At 50.0% G+C, this 11,470-nt stretch overlaps 1 protein-coding gene across 1 annotated transcript in view; it reads right to left on the bottom strand.

Annotated features, from left to right (window-relative positions):
• The window catches only part of LOC104829948 (rho GTPase-activating protein 39-like), a 41,029-nt gene that overhangs the window by 29,368 nt on the left and 191 nt on the right, over positions 1 to 11,470 (bottom strand). The window lies entirely within an intron of this gene.

Genomic DNA, 11,470 nt, shown 5'->3' with positions numbered 1-11,470 from the left:
CCCGAGTCCTGGCCCGCCACCCTCCTCCTCCACCCTGTGTCAGTTGAGGCTGCAGAAAGGATGCCCTATTTAACCCAACTTATTTTTGTTATTAATAAAAGCCATATGAAGAGGATGGGTCCAGGGCCACCCTTGAAACCTGCTCCTGCCCAGTGCCTTGGGGGCTCACACTAGTCTCTGGCTGCTCCCCTGAGGGCACGGCAACAGGAGTCATTCCCAGAGGAGCATCAGGAGAAGACATCCCATTGCATCCCTCTTGCACACCCTCCGCTGCTGGCCTGCGGTTTCTCAGAGGTGTCTGGGTTGACAGTGGCAGCCCTGCAGTGTCTGAAATGGCAGCCCAGGCTCCTGGTGCTCAGCCCTGCTGGCACAGTCGTAGGAGAGAAGGTGTTTGCTGGCAGGGCAGCACAGCCCTAAGCTCTGCCCCAGCTTTCTGGGGAAGGTCAGTGTGTCCCCTCCCACTGGGCAAGTCTGGGAGGGCATTTAATTGCACATCACACCTCCCTGCTAGGAAAACCGGAGGTGTATTCAATAATGAGCAGTCTGGCATGCACCCCTAAAAAGCAGGCTGTTCCTCAGGTCTTTAAGAATACAAAATTGATAGGTACAATGTCATTTCAACCCAAAATAAACCCAACCTGCCTCTGAAAAGGTGCAATTCTCCCCACCACAACACCTACCATGCAATGCTGACCTCCATGCAGCTTCATGGAAGGCCAACGTTCAGACATGCTGTTTGGAGAAGCTGATCCAGGTGAAAGACACCTTTTTTGTGGCATAGGTCTGTTTTCAGCCAGATCAGCTCACCCAGACCAGGCTATCACCACCCACAACCATTCATACTGGTCCAACAAGCAGCTGGGAGCAGAGCACACTGCCTTTCCCCACAGCATCAATTCCTGCTGAGCTCCCACTATTGCCAGAGCAGGACAGGGCACTGCCAAGAATGTACCTGTGAGGGGATCCCACTTGGCAAACCCTGTGTCCAGAAAACATCTGGTTTGTTGTTTGGTATTTTTTGGTCAAAACTACATCAGTTCCACTATTTAAGGTGCAACACATCCCATGCCATGGCTCAGGGTGGGAATCACAGAGCCAGCCCAGTTATTTCCATGCAGTTGCAACGTCAAACCATAGGCACAGGAACAAGTCAGCAAGTCACTGCCATCATCAAGGGCATTGTTAACTGCAAAGTGGTGTCATCCATAAACAGGGCATGAAAAGGGGAAAACAAGGGCAGCAGCAGAGCCCAGCAGTGCTGGGAGAAGAACGAGATGAGCATGTCCATGGAGACAGCAGCAAAGTAGTGCAGGTAGGACAAGGAACTGGCAAAGAGGGTCCGAGGGACAGCTCAGAGAGGACATAAGATGAGCAGTGACCTCTGAGAGCACCATAACTCTTCACAACAAGGACAGGCAGTCAATAGGAAAAGGAGCACAGGGAACTGAAAAGGAGACTTAGACCGAGGTGGCACGCTGGCAGCTTCAGGTGGGGAGAGGCTGCTGCCAGTGCTGGAAGGTGGGGGGCTTCACCCAAAGGTGGAGAGCATGGCACACTGCCCTGGGGAGGGAAAGGGCAGGGAAGGAAGAAAGCAGGCATTGGAAGCGCTGGAAGATGAAAGCAGGCATGGCAGGACCCCCTCCTCTGAAAGCAACACAGAAACGCACACACAGACAAGCTTGGGAGAGAGACAGGAGGTAGTTATGGAGTATTTGCTTGGCAAGGGAAAAAAACCCCAAACCCTGCAAGACCTAGCTGAGTGATCAACCTTTTCAATGTTGAAGAGCACGCTGGTTTTGATCTGTTTTGCCAGCAACTGGATTAGCAAAGCTCTGAAACACCAATCGCTCTACCAGGGCTGTTGCTCCTTGGGAGAGAGAAGAGGTCAGCTATTTTCTGTTAAGTGCAAGCTATTGAAAATAACAAATTCTTCTCATGGCACTTGGCCATGACCGAGCGTGTGTTACTAACTATAGTCTTCCGTTTTAACAAGCTTACATTTATCTTTGCGTGCAAAGACATGTAAGTGGATGACTTGGGTTGGTGACCTCTTTGCTCCTCTGAAAATTGAGGGGTTGAGGATGACCAAGGTGGAGTTTAACCAGGGAAAAAAATCTGCACAGAACACATTGAAATACCAAAGAGTTTGGTATAAACACATTTATAAGTAAAGAAAGAAAAGGAAAGGCAAGGAGCACATTCCTGGAGCAGGGCCAGTCCAGGGCTGCCACACAAGCCTTGAACATAACATCAGGAACTCTGGAAAGATGTGATAAACCCAGGATTGCAGAGACATAAGGCCTTAACTTGGACACAAAAAAAATTAATTCCAACCCCCCTTCACAGGGTTAAAGAAGTTTCCTGGGAATGGTTTGAATAATGTTTTTCCCCACCCTCTCAGCTCCAAGTGCTGGGTGATGCAGCAGCTATAGAGCACATGCCCACTCCCACCAGCATGGCAGCACCGAGTCACAGTCACACCAGCAGGATTACTGCAGTGGTTTCAGTCTGTCTCATCTCTTGGGACTCAACATCCCCAGGCACAGAACTTCCCTGCAGGCCCAGTCTGCAAACCCAGACCGAACCCCCACCGCAGCCCGAGTGTGGGGACATGCAGCCCACCAGCATCACGGCAGCACTGGGGGACTAATCCGGTCACCAGAGCCCACAACACGGAGGAATTTCAACAAAATCCCCACATGATTCCAAAAACAAACCCACATTCCCAGTGTGCATCCTCCCACATTGTTGGAGAGATTTCAGGAGTTTCCTCTGTGTCCTGAGCAAATACACTAATACTTTCCACGCCTCATAGGTCATAAATAGGCCACAGTTCCAGCCACTTGCCCTGAGCAACCTGAGCCCCATCTGACCACAAGGGCACTTGCGTCGGGCACACTGAATTTTGGAGGGGTGGCAGGGCCATGGAGGGGCAGGCAGGGGACTCGGTCCCCAAGCTGTGAGGTGCCATGTGGGGGGACGGTGCACCAGGCATGCAAAAAACCAGGAGGAAGCATAGGGCTTTTTGTGCACAATTGCATGTCACACAGGCAGACAGGTTTGTTCCCACCTGAAGGCTTAGCCCTTATAGGCCAGCAGCTTGTTTTCTATGAAGCGTTATACAGACAGAGCAGGTAAGAGGCCAAGCTGCTGCGCTCTGTTCTGCCAGCCTCTGGGACAGAGGTGATGGACATTTGCAAACTTTGCTCCTCCAAAAACAGCTTGGGTCCCTCCTGGCTGCCACTCCTGCTTGGCAAAGCCTGGGAATTAACAACAAAAACAATAATTTTTTTTAAAAGTGTACTTCGGCCTGAAAGAGCATCCTGCTAGCATCACCTCATTACATCTTCTCACAAAGAATACAAATGTTAGGCTGAGGTCCAGGAAAGAATAAAATTGTTTTAACTAAAGAGAAGGGAAAAGGACTAGAAATGGAAGGGACCAGATACAAGAGAAAAGTCACTTGCAGGAAGAGCTGAGAAACCCCAAGAAGTCAAACAGCCACTACTCCACAGGAGAGCTGGTTTTCTTACCACCATCACCCAAGTGGGCAGCATCCTGGGCAGCCAAGCCTAGGACACAAGTTCTTTGCAAGGCCATCCAAAGACAAGAATAGTAGAGAGATGTTTTCTCAGCTGGAGCTGCCAGCTTGAGACCAGTGCGATGCAACCACTCAGCCCTCCACATGAAGCCTTCTCTCCACTCATTAACTGTGCACACTGCTCAGCACCAACTCAAGGAAGCATTCACCTGCAAAGGGCGAGGGAGCCCCAAGGAAAGCCACAGGAAACCCCTGGCTCAGGGAGCTTCACACTAGGCTGTGAGCAAACCCCTCTGCGTGGCTGCAAAGAGAGCTCTTATGGCTTGCTCCCCCATTTCACTTGCATGTTCTGTAATTTTTGGACTTCTGTGCTCCAAGCCAAGATCCCACCTCCTTCCCCCACTTCCCTTCTTCGGGATGAGCTCTGCAGAGAGCTGGGGCAGTACCAAGTCCTTCTTGGTCAAACATGACTCCATACTAAGTGGGATTTCTGAAGACTAATGCCCTCAAAGGAAGCCTGCAGCATGGTCAAAGGTGGCACCAACACAAAGAAAAGCAACTGGGAAATTAAACTCTTCCTCCAGGAAACAGGAGTCTGAATTCAGCTGGTGTATTGTCTCATATTTAGTATCACAGAAGGATGGCTATGCTCAGAGGGCAAGGGACCCTCCTGGACAGCAGGAGGCTGAAGAACTAGAGAGGCTATAGGCCAACATGACCTTTGAGTGTTGATGTTTCCCTTTACATCATCTCCACACCTTGCAGGGACAAGGTGTTGCTACCACACCATGCACAGGGCAGTCACCTTGCTGTGTCCTTGCACGAAGAGCTGCAGTTCTTTGCCTGTGGCTCCAAGCCAGGGCTGCTGAAGCCTCTGTGAAGCCCCAGGAGGTCGTGGGGCCCCAGGACCAGCCAGATCCCATCATCAGAGGTCATCTAACTAAGGATGTATCAATGCTGAGACTAAGTGCCTATGAAGTCATCCTCCTTGAAGATGAGGAATGAAGAGTTTGGCCATCAGACACACACAGAGATTGAAGTACAACTCTCAGAGACCAGTCACACTGTGACACCGGCTAGAGGTGGGGACGCATGGATGGAGTCCAGGGCTCCTCACTGCAGCAAGCAGCTGGGATGATAGGGACGGGCATCTGAAATGATCTGTCCTGCATAGACAGGGAGTTCAGAGCCTCCTTCAAGCACCCCAACATCAGCATAGCTTTTTTTTTTTTTTAAAAGAGGATCATGCTTGCCCCTTCACCTTCTGCATAATGGGCAAAGCCAGCACAGCACCCCAGCACACTGGATGGGTTATCAGAGTCCCCTAGAAAAACCAAAAAAACCCAAAAAACCAACTTTGCTCAGTGCAAATGCTGAACAATAAAGTGCAACACCCACGTGGCTCCAAGTTGCTCAGATTTGCACATCAAAGCCAGGACAAGGCTGTAAAACTCATCTATATCCTGGTGCTGAAGAGGGCCTTCAAAAAGGTCTCTAGCACGAGCTCCTTGCAGAGATGCTCCATCAGCTGACTCAGTCAATTTATTCACTGCCTTCTCTCAGCCAACTACAGAAAAGCTGTAATTTAGATCTTGGGGGGGGGGGGGGGGCAAGTAACCAAAACAACCCTCTTCCCCTCCTATACATATATCTGAACTTCTTTTGAATACGCATGCATCCTTCTAACAAAAATTATAGAGAAACTAAAATAAATACAATGTCAGCCTGTTCCTAAAACTCTCCTGCTTCTGAAAATAAGCATTATGCAAACAAACCAACCTCTGCTTCACAGGAGACAGACCAGACTGTGAAAATATAGAACAAATGGCTGCAATTGCTCAAAGCCTGAGCACATATACTCAGCTCCAGCAAAAGCAGAACAGGGGCAGCCCTCTGAAAGCAGAGCCCAGCCCAGCAACACATTACAGAGAGGAGAACAGAGTCCAGCACCATGACTTGGGTGGGTTGGAGGTAAGACCTTTTCCAGGCTCTCTCCTATCATGCAAAGCATCTCATTGCTTTGGTGTTTTTAATTAAAAAAAACCAACAAAACACAAACCAACAAAAAAAACCAACAAAAAAAACCAACCCACCAACCAGACAAAGCCCCAAGCCTTCTGCTAACTGGTATTTCCAAAGATAGAGATGTCAGATGACAAACTTAGTGGTCTTTTGGTTGCTCAGACTCTGCTGGTTCTTGCTTCTTCCCGAGCTGTTCCCAAACTTTCCGTCAGCCCTTGTGCCAGCACTGCTGGCTCCAATCTTGCCGCTGCAAGCCTCCCGATTCACCCTGGCTCCAGAGTAGAACTGACAGCAATGGGGCAGCTCATCCCATAGGAGCTGGTCAGGGCAGCACCAAAATTAACAGCAGATTCCTCCAAGATCTTGTCTCACAGTGAAAGTAAGAAAAAATGGACTTTCAGGACACAGCTAAGATTTCCTGGGGTCTCCACAAGAGGACCTGGCAGGGTAGAGGGCAATCCTCCCCAAGAGAGGACAGACACCATGCCAAGTGCTATGCCATGCACTACAAAGATAATCAACTTAAAATGAAGGCCAGAAGAGCCTCAAAGGCATAAGCTCCTACAGCCTGACACCAGCACCTGCACCTTGTGCAGGATGGATGCACAGGCATCTCAAGAGCACTGTTATCTCCAGTGGGAGAAGGGAGGGCACCACAGAAACTCCCACCACACCAACCTTCATGATCTCCATCATTCACTCTGTGCTGAGCACTGCCCACGAGGACTTGCGCAGCCCCACCGGCAGCACCAGGCTCATACTGATCCAGACCCTGTAATCACTCCCAGGTAAGCCTTGGAGTCATGCAGAGAGCACCCCATGGGGATGGGAAGACAGAAGGACTTGGAAGTGTTGCTTGCCCCCACATCATCCTCCATCCCTCCTCCACAGGACAGGGTTTCTGTGACAGAAGGAAGAGCAAGGGGCAGGAAACATCTGTGTTTTCATGGCTTTGGGACAGAGCATAAAGCACCTGCTGGATGGGCACTAACAGAGCAGGAAGAGTTCAGGTACCAGAGATGTGGGCACAGTCACCAGGGGATTGCACAGACCAACACTAAGGAAATTGCACCTGAGGGCACAAGGAGAAGTGAAATCCACTCCCATTAAAAAAAATCTTGACAATGCAGACCAGGCATAGCTCTGCCTGTGCCTGCACAGCTGGGGTAAGCACAGGCTCTTGCCGCAGCTCCTGTTGGAGGCGCAGAGCAGAGCTGGCTGCTGTGCCTGGGGAAAGGACCTGCTGCTCCCTTGAAGGCCAAGGGCCTCTTGCTTCTCTCTGTCCCCAAATTGTTAGTGAGGGTGAACACGTCTGACTGCATTACGGTTAGAGACCAGCTGTGGCCGCTGCAGCCTGGGCAGAAGGTAAAAGATGCAAGATGTCAAAAAGCATTCAGTGTCAAAAAAGTTACAGGCACTTCCCTCTGCTCTTTGTAAGGGTCCCCAAGCTGGCCAAGGACACAGATGTGGCTGGACAGCCTCTCCTGCGTATCTGTCCCAGCCAACCCAGGGTTTTTACATGACTGGAGGACAAAATCCCTTGTAGAGTTTGAGCCCCAGGCCACAACAGAGCAGTGAGCCAGTTTCCTTGGGCTACAGCATCTGCCTGGACAACCCATCCAGTGCTCCAGCTGCTGCCATGGCATCCCCTGGATCTCTCCTGCCACCATGGCAGGAGTTTTTTTGCACGTCAGAGCTCAGCACAAACCCCCAATCCTTAAACAGCCTCCCGAAAGCTCTGCTTTGCCCCAGACACAGCGGCACCTCCTAAGCTCAGCAAAGGCTTCAGCAGAGTCGTTCTTCCTTTTAAGGGCTGAATATCTGAGAGAGTTTCAGAAGAAAAAAAAAAAAGTACTGGCAGTTTTCATCCCCTCTCTCACCTTCCGAAATGTGCTGCATGGATCCATAGCCCCATCCAAATCCCAGCTACTGGAGGGGGTGCAGCTGCAGGGGAGGCTCAGCGCCAGCCAGACAGTCCCTGCCCAGGGGGCACAGGGTACTCTGGAGGGGAGCTGAGGCCTGGCGCAGCTCAGTACTGTCCTCCCTCCTGCACAGCCACAGGCTGCATCAATCCCAGGACACATGGTCAGGTCTGATGCCATCAGACTCAGAGCGATACAGCGGCACCGCACTCTGACAGTGACTGCATCCCACCTCAACACACTCATAACCAGACTTTGTCTTCAACAAGCAGGATTTACATGGGAAAACCTCAATTTTAGCAATGTCCTAGAGAGTAAATACTTCACGGCTGCTTAGGTGAAGGAATTACAGGACAACCTGTGAGTTCAGCAACAACTGACCACCACGGCTGGGACATATCCTGCCCTCCCTCCATCCCCTGGTGCTGCCCCACCAAGGCAACCCAAGACCAGCCCCAGGGCAGCAGCCTGACACGTTCCCATCACCCCCAGAGGTGATGCCCCCAGTTTCAGGGAGGATTTGTACAGGCACATGCTGTGAGCACAGCTTGATGAACATCATTGTGGCCATCCTACCTGTACATGACCCTACCGAAGGGGCAGCTGCTACTTACGTGAGGCCATCGCCAGCTGCACCACCCAGATCCTTTTGGGCATGAAAATCTCTGCAGTGAGGTATCCAAGTTCACACATCTGCTTTCTCCTTATGTCTTCTTGGGACACACCAAGCTAAGACAGATGCTTCCAGCCAGAGCAGAGCCGGGCTTTACCCACCTCCAGGAGCATGTGCTGGCACGGAGTCATACAGGATCTGCCCAAGATGGGACCCAAAGCACCTCAGAGCCTCCCAGCATGAATGTGACCCTAAAATAAGGCCTGAGTTGTTCCTGTTTTCATCAGGGGATGGACACACAGCAAGAGAAAGGGACAGACCAGAACCTGCGCATGAGTCTCCTGCCTTCCTGATGACCCCAACACCATAGGGTTATCCTCTGCTGAAACCCTGGTCAGTGACCAGAAAGCTTGACATGGCTTGTTTCTGTTTCCACAGACCCCTAAGTCCCCCACAACTCTTGCCAGCTGCTGAACAGAAATAAATCAGACCTAAGCAGGGCGACATTTCCCAAAGCTGACAAGGCTGCTCCCAGGGCCAAGAGCATCATGCTGATATGGCTGCAGGAACAAGATGCACCTGCCAAAAGGATGAAGGGCAAAAGCCCAGAACTCTGGAGAATCAGCACATGCCAAGTCCTCTCCCTGTGCCAAAGCAAGTAATGTCACACAGATAATATCCCTGCTATTTCAAAGACACAGCAGCACCCACTGCCCTCTCTGTCAGTCTAGGAATTACTGACAAAGGTCCTGATTTATCTAGCTTGCTGCCCAGCTGCTTCAGGACTGAGATTTACTCTTCATGGCCTCCTATTTCACTGCTACCAATTTCAGGGATTCCTCCCAGTATTCCCATGAAGCCCCTGCAGCCAGGGAACCCGCAGCTGCTGCCTTGGCCAGCCAATGCCAAGGAGAACACCCCAGGAACAGGAGGCTTCACAGTCAGAAGCTGTTCTGGAAAAGCTGCCCCACCACATAAACCCAGCAACTGCTCCACCACCCCAGCAGCAGCCCACATCACTCACACTGCACAAAGAACACAACTCTGCAGCATTAACTCTGCAGCCAACTGATTTTCATCTTTTCTGTGCACGGACAAGATCATCCTGGGCTTAGTGAAACCATGCAAGGCATTGCATGGCCACAAACACACTGCAGTGCTACAGGGCGTACCATTTCCCCCATACAGGAGGGGAAAAGAAGAACAATTTTTGTACCATCTTCATTGAAGGGAAGAGAGCGCCCATTGCAGCCAGGACAGAGCAAAGCAAACAGCCAAGTGCCAGAGGCTTGCTTACACCAGGCACAGAGATATTCCTTTGCTACGCAAGGAAACACTGAGTAACAAGGAGAAAACATTTACAGAGGTTTCTGAATGATGTTGGTGAGTGAAGACTGGGAAGACAGGAAAAGAAAAGAAACCTACAAAACCAGAAAAGGCAAACCCATCAGCTGGTACCTCAGGACCAAGTAGCTGCCTTAGCAACAGCATGCCGGCACAGGGACTGAAAGGACCTCTTGAGGCACCCACCTCAGGTCTAAAATAACCCCACCAGACCATAAAAAACCCACCACAACTTCAGCTTTTCTAAAGGAGGCACAGGAGCCAGCAGTGGTGGGGGGTAAGAGCAGACCAAGGTTGCAATTACAGGGTAGAGCACCTGCAAGGCAAGGCCATACACAAACAGCCTGGTGTCACCGAGAGTGCCAGCTGTTGACTCCCTACAAACAGCCAGATTGCAGAGCATAAGGTTTTCAAACACCAGTCTGCAAAGCTACATATCTGAAGCAGCAACATTCCTAAATGCATGGCATTAGCAAAATAATAGCCCTCTGTCTCTCTTCGTTTAAAGGGCTGCCAGTCATTTATTAGCTGAAACACAGAGTCCCTTGAAAACTCATGCGCAGCACAGATGTGGTTTGCAAGGGACTGGGTTATTTCTCAGCTAGTGGAGCCCACAAGACACTGGTGGCTAAAAGTATAAAACAAAGATAACAGTGTTTCATCACAACTTTTCTAGGCTGTTTCATTCTTCTGCTAATCTCTCTGGCTGCAGCTGTCTCTGCCAACTCTGTTGAAAAAACTAAGCAGGAACAAATGCAGAGAACCTCTTGAAAGTATTAGCTGTCCAAGCTTGTTAACCGTGACTCAAGTTAACCACTACAATGCCGGGATGGCAGCAGAATTTGGCAGCGAGTCAGAGGCAATAGGAAACACAGAGCCCGCAAACGAGTAACTCTCCCCTGCTCCCTGAGCTGCCATCAGGAAACTCATCCCAACAGGACTCCATGCTGAGGAGCTGCTTAGGAGTCGTCATTTTTCCCAGCCCAAAACACACTAATTTCTTCTGGCAAGGGAAGAGAGGCAGTAAATAAATTGCTGAAAACCTCAGCCAGAGAGTTCATAAACCCTTCATAAAACAATAAGCAAAACCCCCTCATTTCCATGAGAAATTAATTTCTTATATTTGTTTTGCCTGCATGAATCGCCGAATGAAAATCACGTCGGACATGACACAGTAAGGATGCTGCGGAGCCAATGAACTGGACCGCACAGCATCAGTCCCCTCCTGCAGCTTCCCCCTCCCACACACTTGCCTCATGGAGCAGCGCACAGTTCCCTGCTCCATGCACACCTCAAGCTCTGAAAAGCTCACCTATCGATGTGTGAATTAGCAGTTTGGGATGAAAAAACACAGCCTGTGTTTGATTTTTTCGATTGCTTTTAATTCTGATGTAATAAGCCATGAAAAAAGCTTCCTCTGAAAAGAAAGGTGTGTCAAGTGTTGCCCTGAACTGACATTCTTTTCCCAATGGTCTCCAAAACGTTACAGTGTGGGTAAGAGTCACATCCTGTGAGCTGTATTTCAACCTCTGCTTTGTGTACTATACACGCACATCTGTAAGATTAGCGGTGACTACAGTAACATCTTCGAACACCAAATAAACAAAAATACTAGTTATGTATAGTTCTGGTGCTTTGTCATTAACAAGATCTGGCTTTAATTAATGAGAAGCAAAGACTGAGTCTCTCAACCTTGCCTTAAAACACAGTCGTGGCCTTTTTAAAACTGAACATCTCTGCAATCCTGCATGTCGGAACAAAGCGTGATAAGTTAAAGCCCCAAATCTGCCTTTCCTCTCACCATGTCATAGAAACAAAGGTGGGATTAACCTTCCCGAGAATCAGCAAGAAGGCAGTTACTGGTGAATAACTGTCAGTCACCAAAGGCTCTCAAAAAAGGTCTCAGTTTCTTGGAGATGTCCAGCAGAAAAACCACAGAAAAACCAGCTGGGCTGCATGAGCCGGTACCACCCCAGCCAGGCTTACCTGGCTGAACTCCTGCATTGCATGTGCTGCCTCCCCAGGGAG

The sequence above is a fragment of the Haliaeetus leucocephalus genome, unplaced genomic scaffold, assembly GCF_000737465.1.
Source record: "Haliaeetus leucocephalus isolate CR32 unplaced genomic scaffold, Haliaeetus_leucocephalus-4.0 Scaffold182, whole genome shotgun sequence".
In the NCBI taxonomy this organism is placed as follows: Eukaryota; Metazoa; Chordata; class Aves; order Accipitriformes; family Accipitridae; genus Haliaeetus; species Haliaeetus leucocephalus.
The sequence above is the reverse complement of the archived record's forward strand: the minus strand, read 5'-3'. Positions and strand labels throughout refer to the sequence as shown.